General features: G+C 37.0%; 1 protein-coding gene across 3 annotated transcripts in view; it reads left to right on the top strand.

Moving 5' to 3' along the window:
* Positions 1–18411, top strand: part of TAB2 (TGF-beta activated kinase 1 (MAP3K7) binding protein 2) — a 107643-nt gene that overhangs the window by 11874 nt on the left and 77358 nt on the right. The window contains exon 2 of one of the 3 annotated variants that reach the window (XM_020986584.2): positions 2268–2397. The exons of the other annotated variants lie outside the window; for them this stretch is intronic. The gene's annotated coding sequence lies outside the window, so the exon portion shown is untranslated. The remainder of the gene's footprint in view (positions 1–2267; positions 2398–18411) is intronic. 3 annotated transcript variants of the gene reach the window in all.

Here is an 18411-nt window from a genome sequence, read left to right as displayed (position 1 = left end):
CTTTCATATAGGTCTTTCCATATTTTAATGCACATTCCATATTTATGACTTTATGGCACTATAATATTCCATTTGACTAAAATACCATGACATACTTGGCCATTATCAAATTATTAGACACACAAGTTGTTGTTTGTGATTTTTTGCTATTTCAAGAAGAGCAGCTATGAATATTTTTGTACAGAAGCTCTTTTCCCTAGTTTAGGATATTTTAGGGACAGAATTCCAGATGATCACTTTTGTGACTTTTAACTCATAATCATATTACTTTCCAAAATGCCTATGGTAGTCTTTTTCATTCACAGTTTGTTAGAGCTCCCACTTGCCTGAAGCCCCACTAATGCTTACTTCCCAATTTTTTGCTATTTTCTCTTTCCTAGTGAATATAAATTGAATTCAGGCACATCATTTTACCTCTCTAAGCATAAGTTTCTTCATACGTAAAATGAGGGAGATGGACTAAATGACATCTGGGTTTCTCTTGCCAATTCTAAAAGCTGTTATTCCTCTAGGATTCTCTCATCTCAAAATAGCCTTTTCCTGACCCAACTATCTCCACATTTCTCTCTTCCCTTTCATGGCCAAACTTCTAGAAAGAAAAGTCTGATGATAATCACTTACTTTATAGATAGTATCTCAGGATTTACAGTGCTATTTCATTGCAACAGTGAGAATCATATCATTCCATGTTTCCCTCTGCCTTAAGAACCCTAATCCTATTCTTCATCCTCACCTTCTATCCCTTAGTTATTTCTCAAGTATAAGCAGCACTTTGCTCCTTTATCTCAATCTCTGGATTTATCAATTCAACCTTATGCTCAAATATCTTGCCTTCTTTTTCTGTTGTTTATCACAGCATGCCAAACCCAGCCTTGGATTATTCCTGCCATTACCTACCTTCTTTCTTATTCCTGTGCTGCTGATTAGAGCAAGAGAAAGTCAAGAAACTTCATTGACTGAACCGACTATAGATTTATGTTACCTTAACTCAGCTGGGTCGTCACTGATGTAGGGCCATCTTTTCATACCTCCCTAAATCAGTTCCATCTCTCATTAACCACTGCAATTCCAAATCTTTTAATCCTTCCTCAAGCCTCCTATCACACTCCCTCCCTACATCCTTTTAGCTGAGGGCCTCAATTCATGCTTCACTGAAAAAATTTAGGCCTCTTAAGGAAAGCTTTTGCTTTCCTTCTCATCTCACCATCACTCAGATATCTTTGCCCATTAAGTCCTCCTTTATTCCTGTAGCCCTTTTCCTTGCTAAGGCAAACCCTTCTATATGCATCCTTCATCACATCCAATCTTGTCTTGTCCAGCAGATTGCTCCCTCAGTCATCCCATTTTTCACAAATCTTTAATCTCTCCCTGGCTATAGTTTTCTTTCTTTCTACATATAAACACATTGCTGTCTACTCATCCTTAAAAAACCCTAACTTTGAATATGCCATCCCTGCTAGCTAACATCCTATATTTCTTCTCTTCTTTTTAGCTAAACTCCTTGAGAAAGACATCTATAATTGGTGACTCCACTTCCTTAATTCTAAGCTCTATGGGTTTTTTAAGGCAGCAAGATGATGCCGTGGATAGAGTGCTGGACCTGGAGTTAGGAATTCCTGAGTTCAATTCAAGCCTCAGGTACTTATTAGCTGTGTGACCCTGAGCAAGTCACTTAACCACTGATTGCCTCAGTTTCCTCAAGTGTAAAATGAGGATAATAACAGCACCTATCTTGCAAGATTGTTGTGACGATCAAATGAGATGATATTTATAAAGTGTTTAGCACAGTGCCTAGCCCATAGTAGGTGCTATATAAATGCTTGGTCCCTTTCCTTTCCCGATTCTAGCTTTGAACCTCATCATTCAATGGAAACTGCTCTTCAAAAGCATCAATGATCTTTTAATTGCCTAGTCTAATGGCCCTTTCCCCCAGTATCATTCTTCTTGACCACTCTAAAGGCTTTGACACTGTTGATTACTTTCTCCTGGATGCTCTCTTTTCTCCATGTTTTCAAGATACCACTTGCTTCTGGTTGTCTTCTTACCTGTCTGACCACTTTCTTTAAGTCCTCCCAGACTTGGGCCTTCTCTATACTGGCTTCTCTTATTCCATTCTCTCCATGGGTTAAATTTTCATTTCCATGAAGATGATTCCCCAATCAATATATAGAGTCAGTTTTGCTCTAACCTGCATTTTGAAAATGCAGATTTGTTGAAATTGCTATATTAGGGAACATTTTGAGCATAACTTGAATTTCTGTTTCCAGGTTTGCCTCTGCACAGTTTCTTCCAAGAGAAACACCAAGAATGCAGAAAACTGCACTACTTCACAATAACTCACAAGCTGGAACCCTTCGGATGCCCACTTCTATAAGCAAACTTCAGATCATTTTCAAAGTAAAGTGCCATATTTATTATAAATGTTCTTCGGTTGTAGTAGGACAGAGAAGGACTGTTCTATATTACTCCCATCCCTGTCAGACATGGTCTCCAGCCTTAAGGCCCAAAGTCATGGCCTGCCCATCTTGCTCATGCAACCTAGGAACTCAAGATCTCAGCCACCATTTATTGTAGTATTTATGTATTTCTTAACCATTTAACATGTATAAAACTGCTACTGTTTTTATTAGGTTTCTGAAGTCTTTGTGTATGTGTGTGTGTGTTACTAGTGAAGTTTTTGAGCATTGTGCCCCAACCTTGTTTTCCCTGTAAGCCTTGTGTGTTGTTTTGTTTTGTTTTGTTTTTTCCTGCACAATTTTGCATAGCATAGTACTGGAGGCAGAAGAAATGACTTTATCTAGTCCTGTCTCTCCTGGGCTGTAGTCTCAAATCATCATTTGTTATTTGGACATCTCAAACTGAACATCTCCTTGGAGTTTCAAACTCAGACTTGTGGAAAACAAAACTTATCTTCTCCACCCTCTCTCCCAATCTTCCACCCCAAGTCAGTCAGTCAGCTAGCATTTATTAAGTGCTTGCTGTGTTCTAGATACCATGTTAACCCCAGTGAATACAAATAAAAGCAGAAAGAACACTCCATCCCTTAAGGAGCTTTCGTTCTAATGGGAAAGACCACACATCAAAGGAAGCTGAAAGGGGAGGGGGAAGGGGGGCTGTGAAGGTACTCAGTGGAGAGCATAGTAGAGAAAGTCTAGAATGGGGTCTGAAGAGGAATGACCTGGGCAGCCTCCTTAAACGGAGGTTCTAGGAGGAGCCATCCAATCAAAGGCAAAGGCATAAGGATAGCAGGTACTTCCATTATACTACCTACAAACAAGCTAAATTGAAGATAATCAACAGAGGGAAGGCACTAGAATTAAGGGGGATCAAGAAAGGCTCTCTGTAGAAAATGGGATTTTAGCTAGGACTTGAAGGAGAAGACAGAGAAGGCTGGAGGCAGTGATAAGGAGGAAGAGAATTCCAAGTGTGGATGAGAGCCACAGAAAATTCCCAGTCAGGAGGTGGAATGCCTTGTTTGAGGAATAGCAAGGAGGCCAGAGGCACTGGATTGCAGAGTACATGACAGGGTTAAGGTGTATAAGACTGCAAAAGTAGAAGGGGGCCAGGTTATGAAAGGCTTAGAACACCGATCAGAGGATTTTATATTTGATCCTGGAAGTAATAGGTAACCACTAGAGTTTAATGAGTAGGGGGTTGACATGATCAGACCTGTGCTTTGGCAGCTGAGTATAGAATGAACTAGAGTGGGGAGAGACTTGTAGCATGAGAGACCAACCAGTAATGTATTGCAGCAGTCCAAGAATGAGTTGATAAGGACCTACATCAGGGTGGTAGCAGTGTCAGAGGACAGAAAGGAGACTATGCAAAGGATGTTACAAAGGTAAAATCAGCAAGCCTTGGCAACAGATTGAATATGGGTAGTGATAAAGAATGAGGAGTTGAGGATGATGCCTATTTTGTGAGCCTGGGTGACTGGGAGATTGTACCCTCCCAGTAATAGAGAAGTTAGGAAAAGGGGAGGGTTGGGGAAAAATAATTCGTTCATTTTTGGATATGTTGAATTTAATGTGTCTATGGGACATCCAGATTGAGATGTCCAAAAGGTAGTTAGAAATGTGAGATTGGAGATATTTGAATCCTTAGAAGTTAATGAGATCACCAAGTGAAATAGCATAAGGGGAGAAAAAAAGGGGGCCTAGTAGGACAGTACTTTGCAGGAAACATTATTAGCAGGCGTGACCTGGATGAAGATCAAGCAAAGGAGACTGAGGAGTGGTTGGGTAGGTTAGAGTAGAACCTGGAAAGAGTAATATTACAAAAATCTAGAGAGAAGAGAAAGATAGGAGGGGTTTTTAAACAGTGACAGTTTTTAAAGGCCAAACGGAGTCTGAGTGAGGGTTATAATGATTTCAGGGAGATGTGATATTAGGAGAAGGAAAGAAAAGGGAGCTCCCAGTGAATGCTTTCAATTTTTTTTCCAGTTAATTAAGATGAAAGGTGCTGTGGGAGGCTTGAGAAAAGTGGTTAGGCCCAGTCAAGTTTAGTGATTGGGATAAAGAATCAGTTAGGGAGGTGTAGAAGGACTGCCTTGCTATGTCGAGGACCCAGTGGAGACCAGTTAACATAAGACATCATCACCTGATAACTATAGGAAGAAATTCTGTGAAGATGCAACATTTTATCTGCTCTATTTAAATCTATTCCACATAAATTTATTGTTAATGTTTTAAAGACAGCAAGTATTCTAACACACTAGGAATTTGTATTTCACAGTGCTTTAGCTGATATGTGGAACTAGTTAACATAGAGGACTTTCTTCTCTGTTCAACAGAGGGTGAAGGAAACAAGGGTAAAGGAAAGAGGCTGTAGGGGGTAATCCAGGGTAGTATCCCTAGTTTTCTTCAAAGGCTAGTTTGGCTACCTCCTCCATAAAGCCTTTCCTGAGACTTTCTTCTCCCTCTTCCCCATACCTGTTTTGTATTTATTTTGTTCATACTTGTGTTTAATAGTAGCTAGCATTTATATAGTGCTTTAAGGCTTACAATGCACTTTACCAATTTTGTCTTATCTTATTCTCACAGCAGTTCTCGGAGGTAGGAACTATCATTATCCCTATTGTACAGATGAGGAGACAGTTTAAGTGACTTGCTCTGGGTCTCACAGCTAGTAAATGTCTGAGTTGGGATTTGAACTCAGGTCTTTCTGCTTTCAGGTCTAGCACTCTATTCACTGCATGACCTAGCTACTTTTAATTTATGCATGTTTTTTTTCAATAAAATGTAAGCCCCTTAGGGGCAGGGACTTAATTTTTGTCTTTATATTCCACTTAGCAAAAGGGCGTTGCATAGTGGGTAGAGCCAGCCTCAGAACCAGGAAAAATTGTATTCAAATCTAGACTCTGACTTACACAAGCTTTGTGGCCCTAGGCAAGTCACTAAACTTCTCATTGCCCTAGACAGCTAACTCTCTTAAGACTTTAAATTGCAGAAAAGATGTTGACCTGCATTGGTAGGGGGAGTTTCCTCACCTGGGAGTTCCTCATACTGGTGAAAATCACAGATCTTGTCCCCATCTTGCCTAGTGACTAATACAGTGTTTGGCATATAACAGGTGTTTGATAAATGCTTGTTGAATGATTGAATAGGTAGCCATCTAGAAAGGACTATACATTGTATATTGGTTTTTTCAGGTGTACTTTTACACATGGTATAGGGTATTAATGCTATCAGTATTAACTTTGAATATAAATGATGGTATACACATACAGCTAAGAGGCTTGCTTGGATTAAATTTGAGAACTCATCAGATTTCCAAACTTATTTTGGTGGTTCACTTATTTTAAGAAATAGCTAATATTAATCATTTTCACAAGGAAAACAATTTAGTCTTAGCATTTTTGTAATGAGTTATTTTTTTAAGCAGTATAGCAAATTATATTTTGGGGATGAGGGCAGAATAGATTACATAGGAGTTTTAATCGTGGAATACTTGCCCTTTTGAAAAATAATGCTTATATTACCTTTACAAAGGTCATCCTTCTGATACCTACCTAATCCAGTGTAGTGGTAGCTTTAGTCCTTAGCCTATGCCCCAGTGGAGCTTAATCTCTAGCAAGGTGATGGAATGACTCTGTCTGTTTATCTGGATATTGGCCTAACTTCAGAGAGACTCATTACCTGGTTTGCTGTAGGTTAATAAATCCTGACCCTCATCATCACCCACCACCCCCCAGCATCTCTCAAAACACCACTTACTGAGTTAAAGAAGGATTCTGTAGACTATGGTGGTGGAAGGAGTACCCACACCAATGGAATTACAGGTCATGAAGTATTAAAGAAAAGATAACATTCATGGTACAGAGTCCTGTTTTGTCTCTTTGTGGTTCAATATGACGTTTAGGCATTTCTTTTTAACATTTCTTGTACTAGCATTTTCTGATTACTTAATTTTCCATCAGAGATAAGGCATCATCACGTGGAAGAAATTCTGTGAGGATGCAACATTTTATCTGCTCTTTTTAAATTTCTTACATACAAATTTATGGTTACTGTCTTAAAGACAACAAATATTAAAACAAACTAGGAATTTGCATTTCACAGTTAGCTGACTTATATGAGCATAGCAATTGTATAGGTTGTTAGAGAAAGAGAACTGGCTAAATATAGTGGTTATATTAAACTTAAATCCACCTTTTAAAAAGGTACACTTCTGATTAAAGAAGCAGATGATGAATATTAGTTGAATTGTTCTTACCACTTTTTTTTTTAGTTAGGCTATCTTAATTTCTAGGAAATGGAAAAATCATCAAAAGTAAATATGGGGCCTCAGGCACTTGACACTTATTAGCTGTGTGACCCCAGGGCAAGTCACTTAACTATAATTGCCTCACCAAAAAGCAATTAATTAATTAATTAATGGTTGATTAATTAGGTGGGTGGGCAGGCAAATAAATAAATAAATGGAGACTTTTTAAAGGAAATTCAGATTTCCACCACACTTGCTGTGCTTGCATACAAAGATTTACTAACTCATATTAAACATGACATGCTCTTTGAGTTATTTTTCCTTCAATAGTGATTGGTGGGACCAGTCATCTTCACTTTCACATGATTGGTTCTTGTGATTACATTCGAAGAATGATTGATTAGAGATTACAATGTTTGGCTTAACTGTCTAGAGAGAAAATTAACCTTGTGATCAGGACCTCTATAGCAATATAACTAGCCCAGAAACAGTACCTGGACTCATTTCCTTCATCATATATACATCCTTAAGAAAGAGCAAGCTGTCTGTATAGTAGAGTTTCTTTCAGGTACCTTGTAACTTACTTGCCTGAACCTCTTTTGCTTGGCTTTATTCTGCTTCTGATAATCCTTATAATTCAACATCCTTGATAAATAGGGAAGAGAAAAGCCAGATTTGTATATGAAGTTATCCAGTTTTCAAATTAGTGAAGAGGTGGTTTTATACATTTTTTGTTGTCGGGATGGGGAGGGGCATGAGGTAGGATTAGGTAGCGGAAAGTTACTTAGCAGACAGACCCTTAAAGAATGCCAGAGGTATTAGGAGATTGTGATTTGCCTGTGATTATACAGTCCTTTAACCTCTACTGCCTCTGTTAGAAGCATCCTTTCCGTATGATTTTTATAATTTTACTTTATTTGTGACCTGTGACTTTATTGGTATAGGAGACTTCTGGTAAGGAAACTCCTTTCACCAATGTAAATCTAAGACTGTTTTGAAACTTGTAGTCTTAGAGAGTTTCCTGGGTCACTGAGAAATTGTAATTTGTCAGAGGTCACACAGCCACTATTTGTCAGAAAGAGGGCTTGAATCTAGGTTTTCCTGAATCCCACGGGGGCAAGGTGCCTTACATCACTTAGGGCTACTTGCATTGTGGTCATTTTAAAATGTAGATATTTATCAATAACTTTTTTTACCCCTAAGAATTTTGATTTAAGCATTGATTTATTTCCAGGTGAAAAATAGGGATTATGAAGATTTGGAAAGAAAAGCGTTTATAATTTGTTTTATATAGCTACAATATCTGTTTTACATGATGTAAGTAGGTGCTAGTTTGCACTGCAAGAACTCTTAGAGAATGTAAAGGAGCCCAGAATGATAACATTTTAGGTTTTTAAAAAATATATATTAAAATGCCTCACTTTGAAAGGGACTGAAGTAGACAGAAAACTTTTGTTATTGTGGATATATTGTTGGTTTATGTAAACACACACTTTGATTTCTTTTTCTTTAGTTAGCACATTTCAGAAATTCTACTTTAATTTTGGTGAAGTGTTATTTCATATTGGTATTTGGGATCCCTACTATTGAAAATTTGTCTTTATTGATTTTAAATAAAACTTTTTATGATTGAAATTGGAGTAATTTCTACAAAGGCAAAGTAAGCTAATTTTTTTTTCTGATTAAAAAAGGTTTTTTAAAATAATATACATTTACTTGTTAATACTGTGGAAGCAAATTTACAGGGCAAAATTATGGAATCTCAGACTTGGAAGAGATCTGAGAGATCATCTAGTATATACCCATACATGACAGTGATGTCCTTCAGAAGTTACACAGGTCTCAGAACAGATGAGACTTTGTCTCCTAATTCTAAGACTATCATTCTATTTACTACAAAGTAATCAAAAAGCCTCCCTCCTTTCTCTTTCATTCCCCTCCCCCTGCAAAAACCTAAATTGTTATTCCTCTTCTTTGTAGAAAATATCAAATTTTATTGTTTAATAAAACATTTTATTAGTCACATAAGTGTTCAATTACCATTCTCAAATATTATACAAAAAAAAGACATTGTTAGATTAACATTTTTTTGTTGGATAGAACTTTATCTTATCTTTTATATGGTATCTTTAATTGAACAGCAAGGAGGTATTAGTACAGACTGTTGGGCAGAACATGGAAAAAGCAGCACAAAGCACTTAGTACAGTACTGGATACCTAGCAAAGATATTCAATAAATTCTCATTTAGAACCATCCAAAGTAGAATGCTCTGAATCCTATTTGTTAGAAAATCTTTTTGTGAGAATAACATTGATCATCAAAGTCTCTTCTAATTTGGAAATTTTTGTGAGTTGGACATCTCTACAAGGTAATTTGGGGGAAAAAAACTATAACTTTCCATTCATTGTGATGCAGTTTAAAGTTTATACTGGAAATTTCAACAATAATCTATGCTAGATGTTATTTCTTTGAAGAACATGTCTCAGATTTAGCAATAGCTTAATGTACCATTGATACTGTGTTTTTAAAAATGCCTTACTGATTGGTTTTGACTATACCTAATGCTAAATACCTAAATGTTCTATGATGACTTTTTTAATTGAGGGGATAGGTTTCTTATACTTACTGTCTGGAGCCATTAGAGATTTTTTTGGCCTAAACTGTTGTGAAATGTTACGTATGTCTGCCAAAATGATGGGGAAGTGAGTGTTGTAGATGTTATTTAGATCTGAATGCTTGATCTTTATATGGACATTCATGAAGCAAAGATTGTAGTTGTGTTATAAGGAGAGTGCTCTCTTGAATAGGAAAGAAATAGATGTTAGGAGAAGATAGCCCCAGTGGATGTAAACTGGTAAGAACATATATCAAGGAAGGCCATTGGTAGTATTGCATGGCTTACTAAAATAAGTTCTAAAGTGCCATTATTAAAAATATTCCTGTTTTGTCACAGACTTTGAGTATTCCAAGTAACAACTGCTCTTATATTATTAAAATTTAAACTACTTTTTAAAAAATATTTTTATTTAAAGTTTTGAGTTCCAAATTCTATCCCTCCCTTCCTCCCTGCCCTCCCCCCTCCCTCAGATGGTAAGCAGGCAGATATAGGTTATACATGTGCAATTATGTGTAAAATTTCCATATTAGTCATTTTGTACAAGATGACTAGAATGAAAGGAAAAAATGAAAGAAAGTGAAAAATAACATGCTTCAGTCTGTATTCAAACTATCTGTTCTTTCTCTGAAAGTGAATACTATGCTTCATTATTAGCCCTTTGGGATTATCTTGGATTGTTTAAACTTCTTCTAAGGAATAAACTGCTTACCTTTTGAAATAAATTTTCATGACCCCGGAGTATGACTTTTATGTTTAAATGCCTTTACAGAATGTCAAGTAATTCTTTACTGCTTGAAAATATTTCATTCACTCATAAAAAAGAATATTTACTCCAGGGATTAATTAGTGTATTATACACATCTGCACTGATTCATTGTGTGAATGAATGGGTATTTATTATTTGCCTACAAAGTGCCAGGTAATGTGAGGTTACATATAAAAGTGAAACAGCTCTGGCCTTCAAGGAACTTACATTTTATCAGAGGATACCACATATACATATCTAATTATGTACAAAGAATATTGGAGGGCAAGGGACTAGCTGTTGGGCCGAATCAGGAAAAGGATCATGAAGAAGGTTGAAACCTGAGTAGAGATTTTAAGGAAACTAGGAATTCTAAGAGGCATAGATGTGCAGGAAATGTTCTCCAGGTACAAAGGACATAAAATGCAAAGACACAGATAGGAAATGGAGCTTGTGAAAAACAACAAAAAGTCCAGTTTTGTTGGAATGTAGAGGTTATTAAATGGAGTAATATATAATAAGGCTGGAAGGTAAGTTGGAGTCAGGTGTGAAGGACTTTATACATAAGGTTTGGAAGACCTGTGGATAATGGGTTAGTGAATTGGTAAGGGAGATATTTAGTAGGATTGCCTAGCAGTAGTGAGGGCCCAGTTGAAGTTACGTATCATAAATTTGTAGTGAACAGTCAGAACAGTTATGTGATTTTTCTCTGCCTTTGTTCAGCAGCGTGTGTGTAGGAAGCAAAGGCAACAAATAGTGGGAGTGATCCAGAGCTAAGACTTAAGCTGGGCGTGATAAAGGGTCTAGGAATTCAAGAGAGGAGAACAGTATAGAGTTGAGTTGGTTCACTCAAGGAGTCAAGATGGGGAAAAGAGGAGAGAGTAACCAGTGCAGGTGAGGGAACCTGGGAGAAAATTGAGGGGGGGAGGGGTCAAGGGATTAGAGGTCACAGTGAGGATGAAGAGTAGGGTTATGTAAAGGAGGCAGAGGGAAAGTTGAAAATCCAATAGATTAAGGTTGGGTAAGAGGATTTCAGAATTCTTGAAATCAAGAGGTGGTACATTTGTTATTGATGGTAAGATCAAGGGTGTGACCATCTTTGTTTGTGGCTGAGATAGGGTGGAAAAGTAGTTCGTGGGATGTGAGTAGCTTGAGGAATTGAATGGTTAGGATATTTGGGGGGAAATCGATGTGTATGTTGACATTCCCCAATATGAGAAGAGGAGGTGGACAGGAGAGGAAAATTGTTAACCAGGTATCAAAGTCATGGAGGAAGGAAGAGGAGTGGGGGAGGGGGTCTGTAGACACTAGCTACCAGGATTGTGATTGGGTGCTAGGTATGAATAGCATGAACTTCAAAGGAAGACAGGTTACTGGATGATGGAGGAAGGGGGAGAACCTGAAAGTGGCATTGGGGCGCTAGGAGTATTCTAATTCTTCCACCTTCACCAGTGAGCCATGGAGAACGAGTGAAGGTGCAGCCAGTATGGGAAGAGTGGCCAGGAAGGCTGTGTCATCAGAGGGAAGCCAGGTTTCAGTAAGAACTAGGAGATAGAAGGAATGGGAAAAGAAAAGATTTAAGAGGAAGGGAAGGTTTTTGTCTATGAAACAAGCATTCCAAAGGGCACAGTGGAATGGCTGCATGGAGTTAGGATGAAGCTTTGGGGTAGTAGGATGGGAATGAGGAATTGGGTGGTAGAGGGTGTGGAATGGGGTTTTGAAGATGATCTACAGAAGTTCAGTCACTGGGATGTAAAGAGTATGACCAGGTGTGAGAATATTCATCATTGAGTGGAGAGAGTCACTCTTCCCTGCCTCCAAAGAACAGGCATAGCAGGAGATGGGAGGACTGAAGTAGAAGAGAGGATTGCTCTTCTTTGTACTGGAGGTTCTTCACATGCCAGTTGGGATGAAGATGCTTTGTGCTAGTACAAATGGAAGTGGTTGCTTTGGGGCAGATGGAAAATGCCTGGCCCATCTCCTAGCAGCCTTTCCTCAGGGAAATGGAAGGCTCAGGGTACTAACCCACATCACCTGAGGTCTTCATAACCTGAAGACACTAGCTATGAGGAAGCAGCAGAAAGGTTCTTTGTGTAAGTGGAAGATGTCCTGCCTGACCCCTACCAGCCTTTCCTCAGGGAACATGCTGTGCCCAGCAGGAAATAGAAGGCTCAAGGGCACTAGTGCACCCATAGTCTGAGGTCTCTTGCCTCTAGGGTAAAATACTAATTCCTCAGTTTGGTATTTAAACCTATCACAGTGTGCTTCCATTTTGTTTTTCTAGGCTTATTTCAAATTCTCTTCACACACTACATTTCATCCAAATTGGCCTATTTGCTGTTCCCCAAACTTTGCATTATATCATGTCTACTTGTCTTTGCACATTCAGGCTCTACCCCTATTCGAGAATGAATTCTTTCATCACCTGTACTTCTTTTAGTCTCTAGCTTCCTTTAAAGTTCTTTCCCTCATACTATCTTCCACAGGAAGCCTTTCCTGATCCCTACTAGTTATTAGTATTTGTTCTCTGTCCTCAAATTATCGACTACGGGTTTCTCATTTTGTCTTAGTACCTACTGTACTTTGCAACTAGCATTTGTCATTTTAATTTTCTGTCATCTTAGCCAGTTTGATGGGTGTGAGGTGGTACCTCAGAGTAGTTAGTGCATTTTTTTCATAAGATTATTGATAGCTTTGATTTTGTCCTCTGAAAATTATCTGGGTTTTGACCATTTATCAATTGGGGAATGGCTCTTATTTTTATAAATCTGGCTCAGTTGCCTATATATTTGAGAATTGAGACTTTTATCAGAGAAACTTGCTGCAAAATCCTCTCTCCCTCTCCCCCCAACCCCTTTTCTAATTTTGGCTGCATTAATTTTGTTTGCACAAAAACTTTATAATTTAACATAATCAAAATTAACCAATTTACCTTCTCTGAACCTCTCTATCTCTTGTTTGGTCATAAACTCTTCCACTATCCATAGGTCTGACAGGCAGTTTCTTCCCTGCTCCCCTAATTATGATACCGCTCTTTATTTCCAAAATATGTGTGCATTTTGAGCTTATCTTGATATACACTGAGATGTTGGTCTGTGCCTAGTTTCTGCCAGACTACTTTCCCGTTTTCCCAGCAGTTTTTGTCAGAGTGAATTCTTGCCCCAACAGTTAGGATCTTTGGATTTATCAGAGGTCACAGTGGAAGGTCTGAGTGGAATTAGGATGGAGCTTTAGAGTAGTAGGGTTAAGGGGGATAGGAATGAGGAATCAGGTGGTAAGTAAACCATGTTATCTTCTGCAAAAAGTGATAGCCTTGTTTCCTCTTTGCTTATTCCTTAATTTTTTTCCTTGTATTATTGCCCTAGCTAGCAATTCTGGTATAATATTGAATAAGAATGGTGATAATGGACATCTTTGCTTCATCCCTCCTCTTATTGGAAAGGCTTCTAATTTATCCCCATTACTAATAATTGCTCTTGCTTTTAGATACTTATTTTAATAATAGCTCCACTTATTCCTATACTTTCTAGTTGTTGTTTTTTTTAAATAGGAACAGGTGTATAGTTTTCCAAAGCTTTTTCTGCTTCTGTTGAGAGTGATCATATGAATTTGTTTTGTTTCTGTTATTGAAATGGTCAGTTATGCTTATAGTTTTCCTAATATTGAACCAGCTCTGCATTCCTATTATAAATTCAGCTTGATTATAATATGTGATCTTCGTGATAAATTGTTGTAATCTCCTTGCTACTATTTTATTTAAACTGTTTGCATTGGTATTCATTAAGAAGGCTGATCTATAGTTCTCTTTCTGTGTTTTTGCTATCCCTGGTTTAGGTTTCAAAATCATATTTGTGTCATAAAAGGAAATTGGTAGGGCTCCTCTTGCCTGTTTTTTCAAACAGTTTATATAATATTAGAATTGGTCTTTAAATGTTTGGTAGAATTATCTTGTAAATCCACCTGGTTCTGGCTTGTTTGTTTTTGCCTTAAGATTAGGGCTATTTAAGCATTCTATTTCCTCTTCTATTAATCTGGCCATTTCATGTTTTTGTAAATATTCATCTATTTCACTTAGATCATTAGTTTCATTATCATATTAGTTGGGCAAAACAGCTCCTAATAATTGCTTTAATTTCAACTTCGTTGGTTCTGTATTCAGTCTTTCATTTTTGTTAGCACTAATTTGGTTTTATTCTAAAAATCAAATTAGCCAATGGTTTGTCTTTTTTTTTTCATAAACCAGCTTCTAGTTTTATTAGTTCAGTGTTTTTTTACTTTTTGATTTTATTGCTCTCTCCTTTGATTTTCAGGATTTCTATTTTGATGTTTAATTGGAGATTTTTTTATTCTTTTTTTTTTTACTTGCATGCCCTATTCATTGATCTGCTCTTTCCCTCATGTAGTCATTTAGAGATATAAATTTTCCCCTAAGTACTTCTTTGGCTGCATCCTACTTGAGCCACCCATCTTTTTTATGAGGAGAATATGAATGGGGAAAAATTCACCTATAACCAAGCTCTTTTATTGATGATTGTGAACATTTCATTTGACTAGCAATTAGGTTTTGCTATTGTGCTTTATATTTTTTGTTATTTTTTCCAAATCTCAGCTTTTTTTCCCTTTATTTCCTATGAAAACTAATGAACCCCTTTCTCCCTTTCTTCGCATTTTTAATAGATATGATCCTTTATTCCATTCTAAGTCTCCATTTTAGGAAGAGCAAGTATGAGAGTGAGAAGTTAAGGAAAAAAGCTGTCTTTGAACATTCAAGATCTGCAAGCTATTCTTGAATTCAGAAATAAGTTCAAGTACTCAATGCAGTATCGCTCAATTTAGTCTTGAATTTTTTCTTAAGAAAAAGAGATACTGAACTAAAGGCTATAGGAGAATATCTTGCAGACAGTAATCTTCAATGCCTTTGACTATATTTTTATGGTCACGGATTGATGTGATTAATAGTAGAGACTCCCCATTCCAGTTTACTCATTGCCATCAGTTTTGACTTGTAGATATTCAGTGGACTTCATCTTTTGCCTTAGAGGTGTTGATTTTGTTCTGCCTTACCTTTGTGATGGAAGGTAGAAAATCTGAGGCCTGGTTCTCTGTTTTACCTAAAGGCTTCCCAACTTTTCTCTTGTAGCAAAATGTAAGTACCACTACAGAAATTCAAATGAATCTGGGATCTCATTGATTCCAGATTTATCTCTAACAATGCAGGTTGCAACCCGTCTATTCCTTCCCATCCTATGCAATTCTTATCCTTTTTTCTCTAAATTTCACCAAAGGGGGGTCCATCCAGCCTGCTAGATGACTTTTCATTTTCTCCCAACATCATAAGGATATCAGCGGAGCATTCTGACCTCCTTTACTCTAACCACTTGATTAGCTCATTTTCTATCTGTAGAACAATTCGCTGATGACACTCTTAACTCCTGTTCTTATTTGGAAGTTCCTCTTTGGTAATATGTTGAGGCCTGCTCAACTTACCATGTCTCTTTCTGTTGCCCTTGCTTGATGTTCATCTTTAGTTCTTCGGAGGTAATGGGGCTTCAGATTTTTCTGCCATGCAGCAAATACCAGTACAATGTATTGAAAACATGGGCCTTTGCTGTTATTGAAAGCTTGGAAGAAATAGATTTTGGTTTTGCATCTTCCCAAAATCATTCAATCTATTCTTCTCCTTTTCAACTCTGGGCCCAGCTTGTTGCCCATCTATATGTCTGTCCCAGATATACATGATGTTTGACAACTTCTATTTAGTGTCTCTTCTGATGAATGTTGAAATCAGGGCAATAGACATTTTTCATGTATTTGATATTTCTCATGTGAATGGACAAGCCAAACTCCTTTGAAGGGTTACAGACCTCTTCCAAGAAGCTCTGCAATGTTCTGAGTTTGGTACAATCAACATAAATAGTACCATCTATAAATAAGATATCTGGAGGATCTCTTGCATCATAGCGGTGAATACTTTTGGAGAGTCTCTTTTTCTAATTTATGTGTTGCCTGATATTTCTTATTAGAGTCTGATCATTGAACCAGGGTTTAATGTTCTGTCATCTGTTATATCTATTGTTATACCTTCCAAGGACTCTTGGATGATCTTGATAGGAGATACCTTATAGAAAGAAGCACCACTGCTTCCAAAAAACTAATGAATGAACATTAAGCAGGAGAATGGAAAGGCACGTGGTAAGTATGAACAGGCTACAACATATTACCAAAGAGGAACTTCCAAAGAAGAATATAAGTAAAGGATACTATCATAAAATTTTATTACACATGGAAAATGAGCTAGCCAAATGGCTAGAGCAAGGGAGGCTAGATAGTTCCCCTTTAGGTGACATTTTATACTGCCAAAGCAAATGTGTTTTCTTAATAAACAATCAGTTAAGTACAGTAGAATTTCATATTCTCTACATCTTTCAGTCAATTGTGAGATGGTAACTGTGTGGTCCATTTTTGAATATTATTTGCAAAAGCCTTCTTGTTCTCTATCAATACCAACTTCAAGGATGGCCATCATAAAGATTTTGTATAGATGGGAGAGTAGGCAAATTTTTCAGTAGTTATTGATGTTTTCTTGGTCAGTTTTTTGTTGTTGTTGTTGTTTTTTAAGCCAAAAAAGTCAGAGATTTTTTTCCCCCCATGCCTTTTGTATCGAGGCTAGATAGAAGAGTGGATAGAATGTTGTACTTAGAGTCAGGAAGTTTGAATTCTGCCTCATATACTTACTAGCTGTGTAACCCTCGACAATTCAGTTAATTTCTCTCAGCCTCAGTTTTCCCATCTGTAAAACGTGTTTAACGATAGTACCTACCTCACAGGGTTGTTTTGAACACCAATTGAAATAACATATAAAGGATGTTGCAAACTTCGGGGTGCTTATAAATGTTAGCTATTATTATTACTATCATTATCATTATTGTTACTGTCTTCCACTCCTTTAGATAGCTTAAATTGGTTTCTCAATTACTTTTTCACAAGTGTATCAGAGTGAATGTGTGTGTGTGTGTTTTGTCTAGTCTGGCTCCTTCTCTCTCTTTATTCTCTTTAGTGCTATTTCTTTTTCCTCTGTAAATATTTCAGGGACTTTGGTGCTGGGGTCCAAGTGTAGTGGTTCCACTAGTTTTTTTGGAGAAGTTTGTCGTAATATTTTGTGCAAATTTCTTCCTTTTTTTCTGTTTAGAATCTTCTTTCCATTTTCATTCTTGAATACCTTTGGTATTACTTTGCTTAGTTGACTATCTTGCCAAAGTTTTTGGTTTTTGGTTAGCTTTTGTTGTTGTTATTGTTGTTTGGGTTTTTACACTGATTTTAACTTCCACTGCTTCTCTTTTCTTTTTGAGATAGTACTGCTGCCATTCACATTTGTCCATTTCAAAAAATACTTATTTAATTTCTCTAATTTGTTCTCCTTTCCTTCACTTTCCTCCCATCTTTCCTCTTCTTTCCTTTCCATTTTTATCTTTTTTTCTCTCCTTGTTCCCTCTCCACGTATTCTTTCTCTTTCTTTTTAAAATTTTTTTTTATTTTATTAAATATTTACCAATTATATGTAAAAAAATTTTAACAATCATTTTTAAGATTTTGAGTTCCAAATTCTCTCCCTCCTTTCTGCTCCTCCCCTCTCCTTGAGAAGGCATGAAATTTGATATTGGTTATGCACGTGAAGTCATACAAAACATATTTCAATATGAAATAATAGAAGCATAGGAGATTTTTAAAAGTATACTTTATTCTGCATTTAGAGTTCATAGTTCTCTCTCTGGAGGTGGATAGTATTTTTCATCATGGGTCCTTTGAAATTGTCTTGGATCAGAGTAGCTAAGTCTTTCATAGTAGGTCATCTTACGATATTGCTGTTATTTTACATGATATTCTCCTGGTTCTGCTCACTTTGCCTGAGTTCATACAAGTCTTTCCAGGTTTTTCTGAAAGCATCCTGCTCATCATTTCTTATAGCACAATATTCCATCACAATCTTATACCATAACTTGTTCAGCCATTCCCCAATTGAAGGGCATCCCTTAATTTCCAATTCTTTGCCACCACAAAAAGAGCTGCTATAAATATTTTTGTACGAATAAGTCCTTTTCCCTTTTTTTTTAAATCCCTTTGGGATACAGGCCTAGTGGTGGTATTGCTGGGTCAAAGGTTTTGCACACTTTTATAGCCCTTTGAGTATAGTTCCAAATTGTTCTCCATAATGGTTTGTCCATTAATTTTTTTAAAAAAGATTTTACAGATTAGATTATACTCTATCCCAGTGTTGCCTTTGGACAGCCATCACTCTGACAGGTAAGTTAATTGTTTGCTGATGAGGCACTTTCTGGGTTCATT

This window comes from Phascolarctos cinereus, unplaced genomic scaffold (genome assembly GCF_003287225.1).
Source record: "Phascolarctos cinereus isolate Bilbo 61053 unplaced genomic scaffold, phaCin_HiC Scaffold_5;HRSCAF=322, whole genome shotgun sequence".
In the NCBI taxonomy this organism is placed as follows: Eukaryota; Metazoa; Chordata; class Mammalia; order Diprotodontia; family Phascolarctidae; genus Phascolarctos; species Phascolarctos cinereus.
The sequence above is the reverse complement of the archived record's forward strand: the minus strand, read 5'-3'. Positions and strand labels throughout refer to the sequence as shown.